This window comes from Dreissena polymorpha, chromosome 4, assembly GCF_020536995.1.
Source record: "Dreissena polymorpha isolate Duluth1 chromosome 4, UMN_Dpol_1.0, whole genome shotgun sequence".
Classification (NCBI taxonomy): Eukaryota; Metazoa; Mollusca; class Bivalvia; order Myida; family Dreissenidae; genus Dreissena; species Dreissena polymorpha.
Genome location: NC_068358.1, coordinates 89,720,311 through 89,735,020, shown reverse-complemented (window position 1 = coordinate 89,735,020; position 14,710 = coordinate 89,720,311). Strand labels below are relative to the sequence as shown.

At 35.7% G+C, this 14,710-nt stretch overlaps 2 long non-coding RNA genes across 2 annotated transcripts; one reads left to right on the top strand and one right to left on the bottom strand.

The window, feature by feature from the left end:
• The first annotated feature begins 204 nt into the window (after window positions 1-204).
• On the top strand, window positions 205-2,989 carry LOC127879348 (uncharacterized). Its single transcript, XR_008049025.1, has 4 exons — window positions 205-821; window positions 982-1,053; window positions 1,796-1,878; window positions 2,514-2,989. It is a non-coding gene; the product is annotated as an uncharacterized LOC127879348 (long non-coding RNA).
• A 3,943-nt stretch (window positions 2,990-6,932) lies between these two features.
• On the bottom strand, window positions 6,933-11,504 carry LOC127879349 (uncharacterized). Its single transcript, XR_008049026.1, has 5 exons — window positions 11,251-11,504; window positions 10,771-10,854; window positions 10,098-10,271; window positions 7,540-9,318; window positions 6,933-7,395 (listed from the first exon to the last, which is right to left on the bottom strand). It is a non-coding gene; the product is annotated as an uncharacterized LOC127879349 (long non-coding RNA).
• Between the last annotated feature and the right edge of the window lie 3,206 nt (window positions 11,505-14,710).

The window sequence follows — 14,710 nt, the reverse complement described above, 5'->3', positions numbered from 1 at the left end:
AAACTGATGAATCTTTATAGTTTAAGGATATCATAGTTCAACAGTTCCGATCCGTACAGAGCTATGGGGATGGATATCTTTTCCACGAGATCGGCCATTTACAACGGATTATTGTCGTATGTTGTTTCTTTTATTGCCATCAGGATAAACACCGAAGAGCGACCCTTTCGTATTCGTTCGTCGACTGCTTGTGACGACTTAAAGGGACTGTCCAATGGATTATGGTCTGAACAAAATATAAAATTATTGTTTTAGATATTAAAAACGATTATCGCCTTTGATTTAAGGATATAAAAACTCAAAGCAGACTAAAGGAAGTATAACACAAACCAACACATAAGCCCAAGCGGATGGGAATTCCATATTATATTTCAAAAACGCCGCTCGACGTTTTTGACCTAAAAATAAATGTAGCTGAAAATCAGCTGACAAGTCACGTGGTACATGGTACTGTCATTTATTTTTGGCATAGAAATTACATTATTTCTAAAGAAAGAGATTTAGCTTGTTGAGCAAATAATTGATTTTCATTGAATATTTTTGATAAACCAATAAAATATACTTCATATTTAAATCAATATTTTTTATTGGAAAATCACTTTTCACAAATACGAATATGCGGTCGAAAAGAATTCAAGATGGTTCGGACAAAAACAAGTGCTAGCGCTAAGACTAAAAAAAAAAACAAGAGATGCAAGGTACAGGCGTAATAAAAGGGAAAGGATAATAGACATTGGTATTCAGTGTGATCGATGGAGAAGAGTTAAAGAAGCTACTGGGATTGAAAAGGACGAGAAAATGATGGAAATATTGATCGATGCGTAAGTCTTCTTCATTTTCAGTTTGTGTTTCATAGCTACTTTTCTATAAATTCCCGTAATTATTTTGCTATATAATGAACACGATTTGACTTACACACACACAAACCCTTATAAGTATAAAAGATTTGTTTTAGAAATGTACAATGCTTTTAAATTTCAGAACTACTTCTGAACTAGAGAGCTTCAACAATCATCTTTTGATACGCTCCAAACCAAAGCGAAATGCTTTCAGGTAAATAAAAAGTTAAATGTTTAAAAAATACACTTGTTAAAGTGTTTCTTTTTTTTATGAACACATGCTCATTCATTGAACAAAGGAATTTATGCTCTTTCTTTTTGAGAATTACATTTTAATAGTGTAAAAATGATGTACCCTTAGTGACAAGTCTCGTAATAAACTGCCTGAATGACTAAAATATGAATATATTTTTAGCTCCGCTGTTTTCGGAGAAAACCCGAGGTATTGTCATAGCCAGCTCGTCGTTGTTGTGTCGTCAGCCAGCTGCTCGTTGTCGTGTTGTCCGCCGGCGTCGTGCTAAAACTTTTACATTTTGCTCTACAATCAAAGTGATTCCACCTACAACTTTGAAACTTCAAATGTGGATTCACCTTGATGAGTTCTACACGCCACACCCATTTTTCGGTCACAAGGTCAAAGGTCAATGTCCCTGTGACCTCTAAAAAAAAATTATGACAAGCTTTCGAAGCCTAGCGTGGCACCTGTAACGCGGTGCTCTTGTTTCATCATATGATAGTAAAATTATTTATGAACAGGATTTTTGTATTTTTGTTCACAGGATGTTTAAACAACTAGTAGTTAATCAAGAAATGAATTCTGATTATGAATATGTCAAGACATTGGTGTTGAATTAGTTCATATCTAGTGTAACATCATCAAAGTCCTAAAGGCAGATTTTCACATGATGAGTTGCATGATATTTTCTGAGTTTCATTTCTAAAATTATTTTTTTCAGCTGTGCAGGTGTCAGTTAGCAGCAATAGATTATTCAAAACACTTGAATCGTCCTGTTTTGTTGGACAAAGAAGGAAATGAGAGGTATTTATATTATTGTTTTCGCCCTGTATGTTGGTTTGTGTGTTTGTTTGCGTCAAACTTTAACATTTTGCCATAACTTTTGCAATATTGAAGATAGTAACTTCATATTTGGCATGCATGTGTATCTCGTGGAGCTGCACATTTTGAGTGGTGAAAGGTCAAGATAATCCTTCAAGGTCAAGGTAAAAAAAAACAAATTCAAGAGAAGTAATAAGCTTTAAAGAGTTCATCTGAACCTACCAAATGATAAAAAAAAAAAATCAAAGTGGCGCAGTAGGGGAGATAGTGTTTCTGACAAACACATTTCCTGTTTTTATTAAATTTTGAATTGTAAGGATCAATTTACAGATTTATGATTACTTATTGAAAGTTTTTATTATTAATAATTAAATTGAATTTACAAACATGATGTATTTAAGCTCAAATTTGACACATTCATGTGATATGAATAATAAGTATACATTTTGCAAACAATGCTTCTGTCATAAAAGAACTACTGCAGCAAAGTATGCACTGAATCAGTAAATTTATATTATGGTTATATATTGTCTATAGATCTTTATTCTTTTGTTTTGTTTTAGCAATTGTCATTTCATTTTTTCAAACATCATGTCAGTTATAAAACAATCTTTCAGGAGAAAAAAGGTGTACTCAAAAGCTGCTTGTAATTGGAGCACAAGGCCTGTGAAAAAAACATACATAACCGGTTTGATCACTGAAGTTATAAATGAATTCACCATAGGCAAGAAAAGAATAAGTGGCAAATGTGAACAGCTGCCTGAAGACTCCAAAAGAATTAGGTCAACTATAGCCCCCGTCACCCCTCCACCTACATCAATACTTAGAGATCAGCATGTCTCTAGATTGAGAAAAGCGAAAAAATGAATTGTTGCCCAAGACGTGTTTGATATTCATTTGAAGTTGACGCAGAAGTTATCTTTGTTAGATAACTATTAAGTTTCACATCTTTAGTGTAAATATAATTTTAGAAGTGTTTTGAAAATGTACAATCTTACATTATGTTATAAATAATGAATGCTCTTGGTTGTACAATGCAATTACATTTTTTAGGAAGTTTTAATATTGAATTTAGCATAAAATATTTTTTTTATGTTATATTTTGTGCGTTTTTTATCAATACATTTTTATGCTCCCCCAAAATTTATTTTGGGGGGAGCATATAGTTGCCGCTTCGTCTGTCCGTCTGAGTGTCCGTCTGTGCACAATTTTTGTCCAGGCTATTTCTCAGAAAGTAATGACCGTAATTCAATGAAACTTTATGGGAAGCTTTACTACCAAGAGGAGATGTGCATATTATCAGCCGGTTCTCTTCAGATGATTTTTAGCTCATCTATTTTTTGAAAAAAAATTATGAGCTATTGTCATCACCTTGGCGTCGGCGTCTGCGTCGGCGTCGGCGTCCGGTTAAGTTTTGCGTTTAGGTCCACTTTTCTCAGAAAGTATCAATGCTATTGCATTCAAACTTGGTACACTTACTTACTATCATGAGGGGACTGGGCAGGCAAAGTTAGATAACTCTGGCGTGCATTTTGACTGAATTATGTGCCCTTTTTATACTTAGAAAATTGAAAATTTTGGTTAAGTTTTGCGTTTAGGTCCACTTTTTTTCAGAAAGTATCAATGCTATTGCATTCAAACTTGGTACACTTACTAACTATCATGAGGGGACAGGGCAGGCAAAGTTAGATAACTCTGGCGTGCATTTTGACAGAATTATGTGCCCTTTTTATACTTAGAAAATTGAAAATTTTGGTTAAGTTTTGTGTTAAGGTCCATTTTATTCCTTAAGTATCAAAGCTATTGCTTTCATTCTTGCAACACTTACTAACTACCGTAAGGGGACTGTGCAGGCAAAGTTATGTAACTCTGACTGGCATTTGGACGGAATTATGGGCCCTTTATACTTAGAAAAATGAAAGTTTGGTTAAGTTTTGTGTTTTGGTCCACTTTACCCCTAAAGTATCATAGATATTGCTTTCATACTTGGAACACTCGCAAACTATCATAAGGGTACAGTAAAAGGACAAGTTGCATAACTCTGGATGTCATTTTTACGGAATTATGGCCCTTTTTTGACTTAGTAACTTTGAATATATGGTTAAATTTTGTGTTTCCATCCACTTTACTTCTTAAGTATCAAGGCTATTGCTTTCAAACTTCAAATACTTTCATGCTATCATGAGGTTACTGTACCTGGCAAGTTGAATTTTACCTTGACCTTTGAATGACCTTGACTCTCAAGGTCAAATTATTAAATTTCTCTAAAATTGCCATAACTTCTTTATTTATGATTAGATTTGATTGATACTTTGACCAAACTACTCTTACCTGACATACCACAATAGACTCCACCCAAACCAACGCCCGTGCCCCCCCCCCCTATTTTTTTTTTTTTTTTTTTTTTAAGATCAACTCACAAATGACCACCACACCCTCACACTATACCCCCCCCCCCACCCCACCCCCTCCCCAATTTTTTTTTTAAACGGTTAAAAAACAAAACTATTTATTTTGATTATTTTATGTTTGAAATACCGTCCAACCATCGCACCCAAGAATCCCCCCCCCACCCCCCCTCCCCCCACCCGAAACCCCCCCCCCCTATATTTTTTTTTTTTTTTTTTTAAGATCATCTCACAAATTACCACCACACCCTCACACTATACCCCCCCACCTCACCCCCCCCCCAATTTTTATACGCCCGTATAAAATACGGGACGTATTATGTGAAACCCCTTGGCGGCGGGCGGCGGGCGGAAGGCATCACTTTGTCCGGACTCTAATTCAAATTGTATTCATCCGATCTTCACCAAACTTGGTCAGCAGTTGCATCTAGTTGATATCTAGGCCAAGTTCGAATATGGGTCATGCCGGGTCAAAAACTAGGTCATAGGGTCAATAAGTGCATTTTCAAAGGGGCCACTTTGTCCGGACTCTATTTCAAATTGTATTCATCCGATCTTCACCAAACTTGGTCAGCAGTTGCATCTAGTTGATATATAGGCCAAGTTCGAATATGGGTCATGCCGGGTCAAAAACTAGGTCATAGGGTCAATTAGTGCATTTTCAACGGCGCCACTTTGTCCGGACTCTAATTCAAATTGTATTCATCCGATCTTCACCAAACTTGGTCAGTAGTTGCATCTAGTTGATATCTAGGTCAAGTTCGAATATGGGTCATGCCGGGTCAAAAACTAGGTCACAAGGTTACTTAGTGCATTTCAAGCATTTAGCATGGTGTCCGCTCTCTAATTGAAGTAGTTTGCATCTGATCATCACCTAATTTGGTCAGAAGTTGAGTCTAGATGATATGTAGATCAAATTCGAATATGGGTCATGCCGGGTCAAAAACAAGGTCACGATCGGACACATAATGAATTTCAAGCATTTAGCATGGTGCCCGCTCTCTAATTGAAGTAGTTTTCATTTGATCTTCACCAAATTTAGTCAGATGTTACATCTAAATGATATCTAGGTCAAGTTCAAATATGGGTCATGCCGGGTCAATAACTAGGTCTCGAGGTCACTTAGTGCATTTCAAGCATTAAGCATGGTGTCCAAAACCTCCGAACGGGCGTATCTTGTGACAGTTTGGCACTCTTGTTTTTTTATGAAACGGTTAAAAAACACAAATATTTATTTGTATTATTTTATGTTTGAAATACCGTCCAACCATCGCACCCAAGAATCCCCCCACCACCCCCCCCCCACCCCCCGATTTTTTTTTTCCTTTTTTTTCGCATTTTTAGAAGAAAATGTAATAAATGTCCACACCCCCACACAATGCACTGCTCTTCACTCCACCCCTCCCTCCTTTGTGATTGAAAATGAGAGTCCCTTCACCTTTAAAAAGAAAATAGATGAGCGGTCTGCACCCGCAAGGCGGTGCTCTTGTTCACAGAGTTATGGCCCTTTGAAATTTTCCATTGTACATATTGTGCAATTCTTGTCCGGGCTATTTCTCAGCAACTAATGACTGGAATTCTATGAAACTTTATGGGAAGCTTCACTACCAAGAGGAGATGTGCATATTATCAGCCGGTTCTCATCGGATGATTTTTCACAGAGTTATGGCCCTTTGAAATTTTCCATTGCACATATAGTGCAATGCTTGTCCGAGCTATTTCTCTGCAACTTATTACAGTAATTCAATGAAACTTGATGGGAAGCTTCACTACCAACAGGAGATGTGCATATTATCAGCCGGTTCTGGTCGGATGATTTTTCACAGAGTTATGGCCCTTTGAAATTTTCTATAAACTGTACATATAGTGCAATTCTTGTCCAGGCTATTTCTCCCCAACTACTGACCGGAATTCAATGAAGCTTTAATCCATCCATCGTATAATTTTGTCCACAGTTATGCCCCTTAAGACGTTTCCTTTTATCTGAATATATAGTACAATATTGTGACAAAAAAACACTTTTGGGGAGCATCACCAGTCTACACCGGTTTCTTGTTACACATGTAAAAAACACAATTTTTCTTACAAAATGTTTAGTTTTTTGTTTGATTATCGATATGTGTTTTTCATTGCCTTCTTTATTACCTGTATTTAATAAACCATTGTAGTCAATGTCTCTAAGCCTCTTATAATTGACCTCGAGAGTAGTTTCCTCTTTAATTATCGATACTATGAATGTGATAGTGTATCCAGATATGCCTCAGTGTTCTATTTACACATCAACATTTAATACTTTTTAATGGCCATACTCATTTGAAATGCAAATCACCTAAATAATTAAATGCCAGCATCATACACTCGAACCAACTTCAATGAGTTCTCAACTCCTGTCACATTTCTATGTGCATGTATTGAGTTCAATCCATTTTCTGACACCAGATGAATATAATACAAAATTTGTAAAAAAAATCAAACTTCAATGCATGGATCAAGTTCATATCACACTGAATAAAATACCTCAATTGTATATCAATTTAATAGATAGGAAAAAATCGGCTGAGCTAAAATGTAGATGGTCTGCACAGGTTACTACATAAAGAAAGCACACCATATACAAAACATGGTTGAACAATAATAAGATACTATTTTTTTTAATTTCAACAGCAACTTGTTGCTTTTTTATTGATTTCGAAATGTTTAATCATGCATTAGCATATGTCATGTTTAAAATGTATTTTAAGAAACCTAATCTAACAAATATCAAGTGTGAAACAAAATGACTCGAAATAAAAATAAACAAGGGCTGTTTGTAAAACATGCATGCCCCCCATATGGGCTGTCAGTTGTAGTGGCAGCCATTGTGTGAATACGTTTTTTGTCACTGTGACATTGACCTTTGACCTAGTCACCTGAAAATCAATAGGGGTCATCTGCGAGTCGTGATCAATGAACTTATGAAGTTTCATGATCCTAGGCGTAAGCTTTCTTGAGTTATCATCCGGAAACTATTTTACTGTGTCGAGTCACCTTGACCTTTGACCTAGTGACCTGAAAATCAATAGGGGTCATCTGCGAGTCATGATCAATGTACCTATGAAGTTTCATGATCCTAGGCTTAAGCGTTCTTGAGTTATCATCCGGAAACCATTTTTCTGTGCGAGTCACCGTAACCTTGACCTTTGACCTAGTGACCTAAAAATCAATAGGGGTCATCTGCCAGTCATGATCAATGTACCTATGAAGTTTCATGATCCTAGGCGTAAGTGTTCTTGAGTTATAATCCGGAAACCATTCGGTGGACGGACGGACCGACTGACCGACATGAGCGAACAACATACCTCCTCTTCTTCGAAGGGGGGCATAATAAAAAAAAACCAAAATGCAAACTTAAAATTGAATAAAAGCAAAAGCTATAAAAAATAAAAATAAAAACAGGTAATACACTATTGACTGCTTTTATGAACGGTCTTTTCAAGCAAACGTTACCATTTTTGAACTCATCCAAAATATCCTTGAGACCAATCTTTTGATTGGGCAATAAATGTGGCCTGTACGGCTGTAGAGCGTTAACAAGGCAAATGTAGACGCCGCACGACGGACAAAAGGCGATCACAAAAGCTCACCATGGGCACATTGTGTTCAGGTGAGCTAAAAAGTGTAAAAATCAAACTATTAAGTTCAAACAAGAAAATAAAATAAGTATACAAGAAATGAATTTTGATTTTCAATTAGTTTATTTACATAGTATTTTTAAGAAATATGTCATTGCTTCTTTTATTTCTTTCATCTTACAATCCAGAGTACTCGTGGCATTTCATTCAAATGACACCAAAGTAAGCATACAAATGTAAAAACTGCTGTGCAAGTTTTAATAATAAACTAGCACATTTCACACAAATTGATTTTTCAAAACAAAATGCATAGAACTGAAAAATCCAAATGATTAAGCATAACTCAAATGATTTGCATAAATATAAATGTTTCAAAAAAGGAGCTAGAACAAAAAATAATCAAAACTAAGAAAAGTTCTATGTCTGATAAATGAAAAAGAATAGCAACAAGGGCTGTTTGTAAAACATGCATGCCCCCCATATGGGCTGTCAGTTGTAGTGGCAGCTATTGTGTGAATACGTTTTTTGTCACTGTGACCTTGACCTTTGACATAGTGACCTGAAAATTAATAGGGGTCATCTGTCAGTCATGATCAATGTACCTATGAAGTTTCCTGATCCTAGGCCTAATTATTCTTGAGTTATCATCAGGAAACCATTTTAATATTTCGAGTCACTGTGACCTTGACCTAGTGACCTGAAAATCAAAAGGGGTCATCTGCCAGTCATTATCAATGTAGCTATGAAGTTTCATGATCAAAAGGCGTAAGCATTCTTGAGTTATCAGCTGGAAACCATTTTATTGTTTTGAGTCACTGTGACCTTGACCTTGTGACCGGAAAATCTAAAGGGGTCCTCTGCCAGTCGTGATCAATGTACCTATGAAGTTTCAAGATCCTAGGCGTATGCATTCTTGAGTTATCATCCGGAAACCGCTTTACTGTTTCGAGTCACTGACCTTTGACCTAGTGACCTGAAAATCAATAGGGGTTATTTGACAGTCATGATCAATGTACCTATGAAGTTTCATGATCCTAGGCCTAAGCGTTCTTAAGTTATCATCCCGAAACCATCTGGTGGAAGGACCAACATGTGCAAAACTATATACCCCCTCTTCTTCGAAGGGGGGCATAAATATGCAAAATTATTAGAACACTGGGCCTTCACCTGGTACGAAGCCTGTATACTGGCCTTAAGGACTAGGAAACTTCTCCCTTATTAATTTAACACAACATGCTGGGACAGTTATTCTCATGCATTAAGATGGTAAATTGTCTGTATGCAGCATGTCTGAAAGATTTATTGACATCTTCTAGTGTCTCTGCATAAAAGGAAAACACATCTTGTTGATACTGCTGCTGACTGTAGAGGGTCATCCTATCCAGCACCGAAAGAGTCATCTCCTACAAAGAAATTGTAACAGATTTTACTATAAACTTCTTGCAAATGTAACTCCAATCAGCAGTCAGTGAGACAGCACACTAGATTATATGAGCCTTGTTCTGAGAAAACTGGACATAATGCATGTGCGTAAAGTGTCGTCCCAGATTAGCCTGTGCAGTCCACACAGGCTCATCAGGGGCAACACCTTCCGCTTTTATGACATTTTTCGTTAAAATGTCTCTTCTTAGCAAAAATCCAATTTAGGCGGAAAGTGTCATACCTGATTAGCCTGTACAGACTGCACAGGCTAAGCTGGGACGACACTTTACGCACATGCATTATGCCCAATTTTCTAAGGACGCGACTCATATAAAGGGGTGGAAAGGTGTTGATGGTATCAATGCAATGGATCAATGGAGTATAAAATATTGAAATGGTATGCAAACTTAACAATTTTTAAGCAAAAAAAGAGTAATCCTTTCTTTACTCATGTAAAAACATAAATTGCATTGAATAAAATAGCAAGATGACAAACAACTACACAATGTCTTAGAACTTAGCATCTTTGTTGGCATTAGCTGACATTCATTTTAATAAGCCAATAATGATTCAGTAAATGATTTTCCCACATGACAAAATTGCCTTTATAGCAGGATTAATTTTTAAGATGGGATATTTAATAGGTTTGCATGGTAGAACATTATTGACCCATTTCTTAGTCCTTGTTATAACACAATATGACGCTGCAAAACTTAAGATATTCAGTTACAGAAACTCATAATACATGAATCTTACTCACAGGTCTGTGACTTGAGCATAATTCTGGGACCATCCCACAGCAAACTTGATCTTCCACTCTCTCGTATTGTGGGCATCTGTGACAAGAGCACCACTTAGTTATTGTTGCTAATGTATCAACTTTCTGGATCTTTCTGGCAGGACGTTTTCCTTAACTCTTCTGTAGACTTGAATCCTGAGTGTAACAAATAAAACATCATGCATTTGATAAAAAACCAAGTAATGCAGAAAATCTAATAAATAATAGCAAAAAGAGTAACCCTAAAATGACAAAATCATGATGTCAATGTCATGACCTAATCACATGAGTTATAGTGCATTTCTTGATTTACTACATGTTATTTGCAACCACAGCCTACATCCACAGATTTCGGACCTAAATATTGTGAAAAAAAAAGCAAAAAGTCCTACTATTCTTAGCCAAGGTGACTGTTCAACTCTCAGGCCTTTACAATAATAGTTCTAACTTGTAAATCATAATGGGTTATAGTCAAACCTGCATTTATCAACACAGAGCGGACAAGGGTGATATTATTATTTCTTCTTAGTTCGTCTGGTCACAAATAGATATACATAATACACTATACCCCTCCGGTTGACCAGGTGGGAGAATTTATCGAATAACTGGCACATAATTAAAATGTGTACACACAAGAGCATTAAAATAAACTTACTGAATCTGTGTCCTGAGAATACAACATTCTCTTAGATGGCTGTCTCACGCATTTACTTCTTCTCATCTCTCCCTCTGTTTTGGCCTAAATAAAAAAACATAAATAATACACTCACTGACTTATTTGTGCTTTAGGATCTGGGCACGAATTTACTGTGGAAGAATCCACTGGCTTCTATTAGCAAAATTTAAAAGTTAATGTAAAACGTACATTGCAAAATAAACAACACAAAATTCAAAAGTCAAAACGAGAAAATCATAAAATCAAAATACGTTAAATTGATTCTCATTTTCATGCATTGGAGTCGTCTACTATCGTCTAATTTGTAAACCAGCGACATTTAGCGTCGAATTGCAAGGTAAAGACCAACAATCCGCTAACATTCAACGGCAGATAAACTTATCTTGTTGAATTAAATAAAATAAGATCGGAATCTTAATATATTATATTTGATTAAATAAAAAAAACATATTTTCTTACTGGTACGCTCATTGTAGATTTCGAAGCCTCCGCCATTTTGTTTGTTTGTGTGTGAATCACGTGACACGAAGCGCGAAATACAAATAGAAAGGGATTTCCCAAGGTAGACGCAAAAGTCGTAATACAATTTGGCTGTTGCTCTTTAGTTTTGTAGTTTTTAGCAAAAGGTTGAGTTGGATATGGTTCAAATTAACGAATGTTATTAATTAATATCAAAATAATAGCCTGCTAAATTCAGGAAAATAATCCATTGGACAGTCCCTTTAAGCGATCTGTTAAGCATTATTCCTACATGTAATGCTGACTCTGCGGGAGCAGTATTTTATCTTAGATTTGTACTGTAGTCAGAAAGCAACACTCAATTTTTGCCGCAGACCATATAAATGCTTTCGTCTTCATTAAGTTGGTATCTGCATGTTTTAGCATATGTCGCTACAATATTTAGTTGGCGCTGTTATGATTAAGCACTGCATGAGTTGGATTCCCGGTGTAAAAGTGGCCAGTGGTAGATGCATATCCGGTTGACTCCAGATCACACATTAGCTTGTCTTTACGAAGCAGATACTACCAAGTTGATAGGACTCCCCCTTGTCTGACTCCCTGTCGGACCGGAAATGTCATGGATAGAACATTAAAGTATAATGCGCTTTTGATGTCTGTGTAGCAATTTATCAACGTCCGCAACGTTTCTATTTTATTCCGAATTCTAGCATTAAAAAAACGCGTTTTTAAGGACATGGTCAAATGCATCGAAAGTGTCCAGCAAACAAACGTGCGAAGAGGAGGAGTCGTATTCTCTATTAGAATATATACAATCCTTTAGGTTGAACGACACAGTTAAGGAACCCAATTCTCTTTGGTAGGCATTCTGTTGGGGGTTAGGAAATGTTTGGTAATATATATGCATAAATTGTATGTTTTATATTGAATAAAAAAGGACATGCTTTCTCATTGTCGATGCACCATTTGCTTATCCTAGTGTGGAGACGTTTTTTGAAGAGTTTGTATAAAATCGGAAGTAGTGTGATTGGGCGCTAGCTGCTGCATTTAGTTTGCGGTTTCCCTTCCTTGTGGATGATTATTCCGATCTTGAATCCAGATGGAACATACGTCACTTGTAAAATCAGAGTGAACAGTGATTTAACATCATGGAGAAGACACTCCTCACCATATATCAGGTGGTCGTAAACGATTGTGTCATGTCCAGTTGCTGTTTTTCAATTTAAGCGTTTTCACTATTCCCGCGATTTCATTAATTGATACGTCTTTGGCTAGGCACTTATCTTAGGAGAACACTTTAATTGTAAGAACAGTTGTACTTTATTGTCCAATACAGCATGAAGATTAGTATTATACATGTTTGGGAATTTTGGAGTAAACACGTCTTCATAGTATTAGCTGAATGCACCTGTAATCAATCAAGAAGAGATTACATCTGATTTCCCGGCATTCGCTCAAAGTGTCTCCGGGACAAGCTTTTATAATGATACAAACATTTTATTAGGGATTTGCAAGAACGAGGTCTTTTTATGCAGCTATTGCACACATACTTATTTAAAGGTCTTTTCCATTAGGTATGGGTTGCTTGTGTTCCGGTCTTCTTGTAAATATTATAAGTGAATGAATGTGTTACATGTCATGAATTGAGTAGTATAATACGACTTGAATTGTGATAAAACGTTCTTCCGAATAATGTGACACGTAGTGTAATCAACGAACGAACGAGCGTGATCAGGGATAGTTTGCATATCTCAATAACGCATTCTCTAATTGCAGTTTTGATACGTCAATAAATAATCTGCAGCTATATCTCTCTAGCTGAGCGTTGATTGAAGATTAAAAAATCTGTGACTGATTTGATGTGTTTTAACAACAATGTGAATTGTGTCTTGTTTCGAGACATAATCAAACGCATCGAAAGTGAACGTGATCTGCAGCATTCACAAAATAACAAATAAACATAAACAACAATCCTTGCAATCGTTATTTTTGACCTCTGTTATGATGATCTATTGTTAATCTTTTTTTAATGTACAGTATCAATGCAAATGCACAGCGTCTCCAGTGTAAGGTGCGAATGTTAAGAACACATTGACCATGAAATTGTTATTCGGTTATCTCATAGAAAATACATTTAAACATAATTAACAACCGAAGATATCGATGATACTGTGTGTTTAAACATAGCACCGTATTTGGCAGTACATTTGTGAGTGCTATTTATACGTTATATATATAAGGAACTATAAGGTACCATCCGATCAGTCACGAAATGAAATTTGATGCAGGTATCTATTTTGTTTTAATTACCCAACAACTATTGGAGCAACGGGAGGCAAACCACTGTCATATTGTTGATATAATAAAGGATGAGCATTTTCATAGTGAACAGTGGACGATGTGTTAATACCATTTTCTAAAGACTCGAGAAGATGCAAAAAACAAAACTCGTCAGGAATTTACGATGTCATTATTCGACACATAATATCATGAATCGCGCATTGAAAATCTTATCGGTTGGGACACTGTTTTAGTGCAATGCCTATAGTTATACAGTACGTCTACCACGTAGATTTTTGTATAAAACTTATTGCTAAAAACTGAAGTCTGCGACACTTTTGTTTCGGAATATGTTATTTTAAGAGTAAAAAGCGCTTTTCTTGATTCGTTATATGTTAGTGATGGACTCTAACTTCTTGATATTTAACTCTAAGTAACATATGAAACACACATCATTATGCATTTGTCACGTTAAACATTTCCAACGAGAAACAAGTCAACGCAATTTATTTGTTCATCAAATATAAGCTGTAACAATTATTTGTGTTGTTTTAACCGTTTACATTTTCTTCCTTTTTTTCCTTCATTATATGTTAAATGATTTTAATGGGATTGATATTGGAACGTTGAAATTATTTATGTTACTATATGCAGATGATATTGTTATTATGGCTGAATCGGAGGAAGAATTTAATAAAGGTCTGTGCTTGTTGGAAGAATACTGTGATAGGTGGAAACTATGTGTTAAATCAAATAAAACTAAAGTTATGATTATTTTTAAAGGGGGACAATTAAGCAGAAATATGAATTTTGCATATGAAGGCGAGATTACAGAAATTGTAAAATATTGTACATATTTAGGAATTGTATTCACCACGTGAGGATCATTTACAAGTACTTTTGAAACTCTTGCCGGACAAGCTTCTAAAGCTGTTTTAAATTAAATTCATATATACTTAATTTTTCTTCAATCAATATTCAGACCAAATTACAGTTATTTAATCAACTTGTTTTATCAATTTTAATTATGGGTCAGAAATGTGGGGCTTAAATGAATCCGTGACACTTGAGAGATGACATTTAAGTTTTTGAAAAAAAAAATAGGTTTGAAAATTCAAACTCAAAATAATTTTGTGTATGGAGAACTTGGTAGAACATCCCTAAACCCTAGCAATTTATG